Source organism: Palaemon carinicauda, chromosome 16 (assembly GCF_036898095.1).
Source record: "Palaemon carinicauda isolate YSFRI2023 chromosome 16, ASM3689809v2, whole genome shotgun sequence".
In the NCBI taxonomy this organism is placed as follows: domain Eukaryota; kingdom Metazoa; phylum Arthropoda; class Malacostraca; order Decapoda; family Palaemonidae; genus Palaemon; species Palaemon carinicauda.
The window spans coordinates 20,554,662-20,564,661 of NC_090740.1; positions in this window are offsets into that span (position 1 = coordinate 20,554,662).

The window sequence follows — 10,000 nt, forward strand, 5'->3', positions numbered from 1 at the left end:
ACTTGTAGTAAGTTTAAGGATAACTGCTACTCTCAATGTCTGAGAATTTCATATCCTATGTCTCCTTCCCTGTTTACTGTCAACTATAAAAAAAAAAAAAAAATATAAGTGTCAATTAAAAAGATAGTGAGGTGCTACATGTAACTTGGACAGTTGCAGATGTCTTGCTTGAATCCGGGGTGTATTCATCGTTGTTCTCTCTCTCTCTCTCTCTCTCTCTCTCTCTCTCTCTCTCTCTCTCTCTCTCTCTCTCTCTCACTACGCACCAGCATCGATAATGCAGCGACTATTTAATGCGCTGCCAGCTCATCTAAGAAACATATCAGGAGTGAGCGTAGATGTGTTTAAGAATAAGTTCGATAAATACCTAAGATGCATCCCAGACCATCCAAGACTGGAAGATGCAAAATACACCGGAAGATGCAATAGCAACTCTCTGGTGGATATACGAGGTGCCTCACACTGAGGGACCTGGGGGAACTCAAACATGAAATAAGGCAATAAGGTAAGGTCTCTCTCTCTCTCTCTCTCTCTCTCTCTCTCTCTCTCTCTCTCTCTCTCTCTCTCTCTCTCGCTACGCACCAGCATCGATAATGCAGCGACTATTTAATGTGCTGCCAGTTCATCTAAGAAACATATCAGGAGTGAGCGTAGATGTGTTTAAGAATAAGCTCGATAAACACCCAAGATGCATCCCAGACCATCCAAGACTGGAAGATGCAAAATACACCGGAAGATGCATTAGCAACTCTCTGTTGGATATACGAGGTGCCTCACACTGAGGGACCTGGGGGAACCCAAACATAAAATAAGGCAATAAGGTAAAGTAAGGCTCTCTCTCTCTCTCTCTCTCTCTCTCTCTCTCTCTCTCTCTCTCTCTCTCTCTCTCTCACATAGTTAATAACCTATCATGATTATGTTAAACATTAACATAATCAGTGTGATTTTGTTTATGGATACAGTATATATTTTGGCCACCTGCAATTAAGGTTGAAATACAAGATGTTAAGAGGCGTTTCTCTTTAAAGTTCACAGTCAAGGACCTGTAAGTATAAATAAGCTTTACAGTATAACGTTTAGGAGTACAGTACAAGGAAAGGCTCACATAGTTGACAAATATCTGACTGAATGAACATACCACTTTCATAAATATTGATTCGAGAGCAACGTTGGAACTAAGACGCGCTTGCAGAACGCTCTCTCATCTTGAGCGGATCTAAACTTTTTCCGAAGGGAAATTACTTTTGCTGTACGAGAAGAAAATATCAGTTGAACAATACAGGTGTAAACTAACCTGCATTATAGCTTGGGGAAAGAGACTGTAATTTGTTCACGGTTTTTTTTTTTTTTCTATATAGAAAAAGTTTGAGGCGAAGCATCAACACAACCGACCCCATAGTTCAGAAATGGGCAGAGGTGGGGCTGAGAGAGAGAGAGAGAGAGAGAGAGAGAGAGAGAGAGAGAGAGAGAGAGAGAGAGAGAGAGAGAGACGATGCCGTCAAGCAACTGAAATGGCTCTCTCCTTGGTGTATTATTAATCACTATCAAACAGCGAAATAAAGTGATGAAATACAGATCATTATGTTTGAAATGAGGCAGGAACTTTAACAGAGAGATCAAGAAATTGCTGAACGTGATGCTACTATGGGTGATTTGATATACTTATAAAAAAGAACCAACAGAAAACTTTAGAAATTTACGCTACGTTCTCAACATAAATTTATAAAATTTTATGAAGAAAGTAGAGTTATCGGAAGGTGACTAGAATTATCTAAGGAAAGATATTAAATTATTGGATTTATCATTGCTACCATTATCACTAGCTAAGCTACAACCCTAGTTGAAAAAGCAATATGCTATAAGCCCGAAGACTCCAACAGGGAAAAATAGCCCAGTGAGGAAAGAAACAAGGAAATAATTAAACCATATGAGAAATAATGAAAATTTAAAGTAAAATATTTAAAAAACAGTAACAACATCAGCCTGTCCAACATAAAAACATTTGCTACAATAAAGATATTTGACCCCATAAAGAAGAAGGTGACTAAGGTAAAAAAAAATCCGGAAAAGAAGCCATTTGTAAAAAGACCTTCAAAAGTTGCAGACAAAAAGCACTGAGAAGAAAAATAAGGTTGCTAATGCACTTGAAGACATTCCAATTGCTGATAGAAGGTCTAATTTCAATGGCTATGTTGCTGGTTCTGCTAAGGGAACCAGTAATGCCGGGACTAGAGAACATAATATGGGAAAAAGTACTGCTATATAAAAGATAGGAAAGCTGAGACCAAATGTTCTCTTTTGTTTATGATATGGTTAACGATATAGTAAACCATTAGTTGACAAATATTGTTATCTGGAACCGATTTTTATTGCAAGGAGAAGAGGAGCATGTTATTTCCGAAATCCGTTTATGGCGGGACTACCGATGTCATTTTAAGGTGTAATGCTGAAATTCGATAAGACATTTATGATGATAGCAATAAAGCTGTTACAATGGGTCATTTATGACATACGGGGTATTTGCCATGTACTCTACCATGCCTTTATTATCAAAGATGTGGGAATTTTCAGAAGAAATATAAGTTAAAAAAAGGATGGCAGAGCTTGTGAAAATTGTGCAGGTGGCCATGAAAAGAAAGAATGTATTTCGGAATTCGTTAAATTTACTAATTGTTCCATACAATAAAAAGAGATACTTATCACAAGATAAAATCGAGATGTTGCAAAGATTTGAATAGACAGAGTAATATCAAACACCCATCTTGCGTAAAAAAAGTTAATATTTTCAATTGCGTCAGTTAGAGTTTATAAATGCGAATGATTTTTGTTCATATGAATGTCCTTTGTGGCAATGGCCACTTAGAAATAATTGCTGATCAGCTAGTGGGTACAGAGAATTTTATAAGAAACATTATCATTATCGTTGAATATGCTGATGGTGTGGCTTTGACAACTTGAATCAAATAAGGGATGCGACTTAGCGAACATTATTTACAAACAAAGGGATCCTGCAGTGATCTCTGCGCGGATAACGTGACTTGTTAAAGAAACAACCAAACAGTAAAACGGAGATGTGCAAGGGTACCATATGCTTGCTATCATTGATAAAACAGTTATATACCGTAAATAATCTCTAAAATATTGCATAATGAGGAAGATATTATTTAGAAACTTCTAAAAAAATGAAAGAAATTTTATATGGTAATATGAAGTCAGCTCTCAAACGGGGTCTTGAGAAATATTGCAATTTCCTTCACAGAAATCTACAGGTCAAGTACTTCCAGCAACACATGGGGCTCATGGAGGAGAGAAAAAAAAAAAAACTTACTACTACTACTACTACTACTGACAAAGATTTAAACACGTACTACCTTTTACAAAAGGGCCGTGGTACAGCTGAATTTCCTAATCAGCAATTTGAGCAAAATGTTAAGATCTTGATTTGCCAAAATAAAAGTACCATACTTATAGCTGATTACATGTTTCATGACATTAATGATACAGAAAATAAAAAGAAGTATTAGTAACGAGAAAAAACTCTACTACAGTTATGATTTTGACTGAACGATGCAACATATCATTTACGAAGTTTATATATGGAAGATCTATGCTAATGTTTGTTAGTGTTCTTAAAATATATTTTCAATGTTCATTACTTCCATTCCTCACTGGGCTATTTTCCTTATTGGAGGCCTTGGGGTTATGGCATCCTACTTTTCCAACTATTGTTGTACTTTAGATGATAATAATAATAATAATAATAATAATAATAATAATAATAATAATAATAATAACCATTCGACTCTGTAATGACACCATGTGAGTGATACATTGAAGTTTGCCATATTGTACCAAGAAATCAACTCCTCAAAACTTATCAAGTTTTATCATCAAGCAGTTTTAAGTGAATGAGGTGGTTTGTTTCGAAAATGTTTTGTGAAATAAAATGAAATGAGCATTGCGACCTCATTATCAAGTTACAGACGGGACAGTTTATAACATACTAATATACAGAGCTAAAAAATAAAGTTATTAGGTCCTTTGATTGGATAGACAGTACTACATTGGATCTCTCTCTGGTTACGACTTATTTTTCCTTGGCCTACATATACACCGAATAGTCGGGCATGTTCTTTACATATTCTCCTCTTTCCTCATACATCTGACAACACTTAATTAAGCGAAAATTTCTTCTTCAGTCAAGAGGTTAACTACTACACTGTAATTGTTCAGTGACCACTTTTTAGCTGTGATAAGCAGCTCTTAGGAGAAGAACACTCCAAAATCAAACCATTGTTCTCTAGTCTCGGGTAGTGCCATAGCCTCTGTACCATGCCTTCTACTGTCTTGGGTTAGAGTTCTCTTGCTTAAGGGTACACTAAGGCACACCATTCTATTGGTTTAATTATTCCTTTTCCTTACTGCGCTATTTTCCCTGTTGGAGCCCTTTGGCTTATAGCATCCGGTAATTCCAACTATGACTGTAGCCTAGCAGGTAGTTTTGGTGGTAATAATAATAATAATAATAATAATAATAATAATAATAATAATAATAATATGTTAGTAGATTATATTCATTGCCCAAAAATACAAACTGATAATAATCAGTAACCAAAGAAGGTTGCGAGAGTTTGTTCTCTCATGGTTCCACTTTAATGAATATCAACTAACAATCATTCTTAATCGAAGGATGTATATCTATTTGATTTCATATCTTGAGTTTATAACTTAAAACACCTCTACAAAGCACTGTTAAATGTAAAGGAAGGAACCATTACAAATTTACTGTGTGTGGTCAGAATGGCTATTTACTGTATATTTCGAATCAATGAAAACCCCAGTGCCAATTTCGACTCTCAGAGGGGGAGGGGGGGAGGGGTAAGGGAAGGACAGACACTGCTGCTTTGTCTCGGTGACACCAGGTATAAACTTGCTCTGCACGTGTCCGCCAGACTGCTTAACTGAATTTAGTGTCTGACGTTTAGTGACCAAGAATAAATAAAGTACTATAAGGAGAGGGAGACTTCACTGAGCAACGCTCTTGTTTACAGTTTCAGCTCGACTTTACGACTTATACTTTAGCATCGCATTTCCTTAATTTGAACGTTTTTTTTTTTTTTTTTTTTTCCCTAAACATGTGTTCTTTGAATTGTGCGAGTGGTCTGTTGGGTTGTAATACAGAAGCGAGAGAAATGCAACTAAACTTTCTCTAATCCACATCGAGCTTATATACAAGGATTTGCGAGCAAGAACGTCACAAAAATTCAAACAAAATCAAACATTACCTAGCAAGTTTACACAGGTTGGTCTATTATCAGTGCAAGGAAGAGCAAGCGAAGAGGCAAATAAAAAAAATGCAATGCCGTCACAGGGTGAGCATGTATAAAACAGTGTGGTACAGAATATTAACTGTTTACGTAATGAATAATTATAAATGATAAACCACGAATGCTTAAGAGTATTTATCTCTTAAAATAATGACGATCAAGTAGCATACAGACATATAAAAATGAGACCTTTTATTCTTGTTGTATTACTCAGAAAAAAAAATTGAGGACTTTTATGAAATATATATGTTTACATGGAGGTTATTGGGTCTTGTCTTATGGTGAAACTATAATCAAATGAAATAATATTTAGTTATATTGAAAAGAGTGCAATTAAAATTGAAGAAAAAAACAAAACATATGAGGAAAATACCAAACATGAGATTATAGCAAATTTTATAACTTTACAATGCAGCGATTTGATAAAATATGTGAATATTATCACTGCATTTGAGACCTTCTACCATTGCGGTAATTATCTAAGATATTTACAACATATATCTGAATTTTTTCTTTATTTCAAAATTTTTTTAGTTCTTAAATTAGTAATAACTGATCAAAATTCGTTAGTTTTTAAGTTGAAAATAACTGATTAAAATTTGTTAGTTCTTAGATTAGTTATAACTGATCAAAATGTCTGTCTAAATTAGTAATAACTGATCAATTTTGGTTACTTTTTAAGTTAAAAATAACTGATTAAAAATCTTTAGTTCTTAAGTTAATAATAACTGATCAAAATTCGTTAGTTTTAAGTTAAAAATAACTTATCAAATTTTTTTTAGTTCTTAAATTAGTAATAACTGATCAAAATTCGTTAGTTTTTAAGTTGAAAATAAATCTAATTAAGTAACCAAATCAAGGTCCCATTCAAATCCTATAATTGATCAAACAAAATCGCGAAGAAAAATGGATTCAGAAAAAGAAGTTTTAACTAAAAAAAAAAACTAACACTTGCTAAACACGAAATGCAACCTATTTGGCAACGACATCAAAACCCTCACTAATAAATGTTCACCAAAAAGTATATAAATTATTATTTTTGAGTGACTAAAAATTAAAATCAAGATGTGTGATGTTGTGAATTGTTAAATTAGATGGATTTGTTTATAGGAAAATGAAATTAAATGTGATTATACTGTAAATATTGTGATTGTAAAGAATATGTAATTTAACTTTTTAATAAAAAGATAAAAAAAAAATATCACAGCAGTAAATACTTTCAATTATGATAGTAGTGATAATGATAGTACTAATAAGAGCTGTTGGTACTCGCGTTGCTGGTGTAGTAACGACAACAATGAGCCAAACTTTGCATTCTGTCAGAGCCAAAAGAAAAAGAAACATAACATGAACAGTTTTCTTGTCGTAAATTGACATAGTTAATTTACATTTTCATCTAAAGGAAGATGTTAATTTTTTATTATTAAATTTACTATTGTGATTTACCGACTGATTATTGTTAATTAATTTTCAATTGTAAATAACAACATAGTTAATTTACATTTTCATCTAAAGGAATATGTTAATTTTTTATTATTAAATTTACTATTGCGTTTTACCGAGTGATTATTGGTAATAAATTTTCAATTGTAAATTGACATAGTTAATTTACATTTTCATCTAAAGGAAGATGTCAATTTTTTATTATTAAATTTACTATTGCGCTTTACCGACTGATTATTGTTAATTAATTTTCAATTGTAAATAACATTTTCGTCCATATTTCACAAGTAGGACAAGATTACCCTGGCTAAATTCCCGCCTTAGTTAATGCATGAGTGACGTCCCCTTTTGCTTCTTAGCACAAAAGGCACTCGGAAAGGACGTCCAGAAACCACTCCGAGATTAATCTGATTTCATAAATGATAGTAACTATAGTCCATTTCTTTTAGCGATGCATATTTGCACAGACTCGCGGCGGTGCCCTTTTAGCTAGGAAAAGTTTTCGGATCGCTGATTGGTTGGACAAGATAATTCTAACCAATCAGCGATCAAGAAACTTTTTTCCGAGCTAAAAGGGCACCGCCGCGAGTCGATGCAAATATGCATCGCTAAAAGAAATGGACTATAGCAATGTCATTCCCCATTCGTTATATAACTTGTAATCACTTCCTGCACCTTCATGAAGACATCGACCTATCTGGAATGATCTTCCTAATCGAGTGGTTGAATCGGCAGAACTTCAAAATTTCAAACTTGCAGCAAATGTTTTTTTATGTTGAACAGGCTGACATAAATCTTTTTTTTTTTATATGAAAGATTTGTTTTAATGGTGTTACTGATCTTAGAATGTTTTTATTTTAATTATTCATTACTTCTCATATAGTTTATTTATCTCTTTATTACGTTTCTCACTGGGCTCTTTCCCACTGGAACCCTTGGGCTTATAGCATCCTGCTTTTTAAACTAGGGTTGTAGGGTAGCTAATAATAATAATAATAATAATAATAATAATAATAATAATAATAATAATAATAATTCTTGTCTCAGCGTTAGGTGAATACAAGCGAGAATTAATGTAAACAGGAGTTGATTTCTTTATTTTGTAATTTAATTCCAGTGCCTAAAATTCCTACCGTTTTTGTATCCTTAGAAATTATGAACTTTCGATTTTTTTTTTTTTTTTTTTTTTTTTTTTTTTTTTTTTTTTTTGAGCTATCGGGGATTAGGATTTCATCACATTGTTAATGACGTCAGGCAGAAAGAGGTTAGAGGTGACGGAATAACACGTTAATTTAGGCTATCGGTTAATAGCACCGTTAATGATGACAATTGTACGAAACTATATCGTCATTATCCACATCAGCTTCAGTATCCTGACAGAAATTTAAGATCATATTAAGGGAAGATTTTTACAAGAGGTTAGTTCACCAAAACGTTCAACTGGACTCCATAAGGCACTAGAAGAGTTGGAAGACCCAAGCCTACAAGGCTGCAGTGTGAAATTGGAGAAGATGCATGGAGAAGTATTGATTTAAAAGCTCAAGATAGAGACACCTAACGAAATCTAATCGAGACCCTTTGCGTCAATAAGCGTAGGAGATGACGATGATGATGATTATATATATATATATATATATATATATATATATATATATATATATATATATATATGAACTAATCTCAGTCAAGTTGGCCGTTAGTGATCGGGATGAGTGAGTGTCAACAGATTTTTCTTCTTTGTTAAAGGAAAGACGGTTACGATGTGGCTTGGGTGGCACTATGAAAAAGATGGTTACATTTTAGCTTGGGCTTGGCGTCACCTAAACCTCTCCCGATTGGTTGTCATGAGACTTTCGGGTCAAAACAACCAATCATTGATCAGGCATCGCGATGCCCATCTATGGGCGATGGGGAAACTGCCTATAGGAGTCAGTCTGGTTTTGGAGGTCGATAGAGAGTGTTAGGTGCCAAAATGTGTGCCGAACCGAGTACCATTTTTCTGAGGGCTTTTTCTTAGTAACGAAACGTAACGTAATCATAATTAAGGGCGCCCTTGTAAACTTAAGAGAATACAGCAAGTGTAAAATTATCAACTCAGCTATTATTTGTGCATGGAATTCCTCTCTAGTCATGTTTCCCTAATTGCACCCCAATACGACCCAGATCGGGTCATATATATATATATATATATATATATATATATATATATATATATATATATATATATGTATATATATATATATATACACATATATATATATACACACACACACACACACATATATATATATATATATATATATATATATATATATATACATATAAATTACTTACGAAAAAAGGGCAATTATGTCATCAATACAAAAAACCAAAGGGATACCTGTAGAGGTATTTTTTTTTTTAATCGCAACCAACAGAAGATAATATTAATGTATATTTACATGGTCGTTTCTAAAAGAACTTAATCCACTCCCAAGAGCATGACTTGGAATTGATTTGATCCTAAATCACTTAACTGTCCGCTTAGAAATCGGCTCGCTTTGAACGTCGCATCGCCGACTTCAGCATGATACGATGTTACCAGAGATGTTTGCAAAATCTCTCGGTTTTTTATTTGCACGATATTGGTATTGATAACCGAGCCCATCTGATAAGTGTAACTAATCGCAAGGTCTATAGCGTGTACCAACCGTGTGTCACACAATTGTACATAATTCCTTTTGCATATATTATGCTTGTATCTTCGCTCTTCCCTCGCACTAAACGAACATGAAAATTCATGTCTGCTGTTTCCTCTGTAACATTGTCTGTCTTGTTAACTTGTTATGTCCTGTTGCCTTGAGGTTTTGTATATAAAGGAGAGTGTTCTATAACAATATAACTCAGTTGATTGCATCCTGCCTTTGAGTTCACAACCCTCACTCGGCACCGTCACAAGCGTAAAGCTTTACTCCTAGACCTTGACTAATCACATGTCATTGGAGACTCGGCAGATATACGTTTAAGATTCTCGGTTCAACTCTTTTTAATCAAAACTCTTCAGCATAGCTAAGTTACCACATAAAAAAATTATATTTTTCTCTAAACCTGTGGTCTTGATCTCTCTTAGTCATATTTATTCTCTGCTAAGCTGTTTTTGTGGATCTTTCTTGGTCCAATGCATCATCCAAATATTTCTTTGCTTCGTCTCATTTCAGTGATTCATATAACTTTTTTTTTTCTTGACCTTT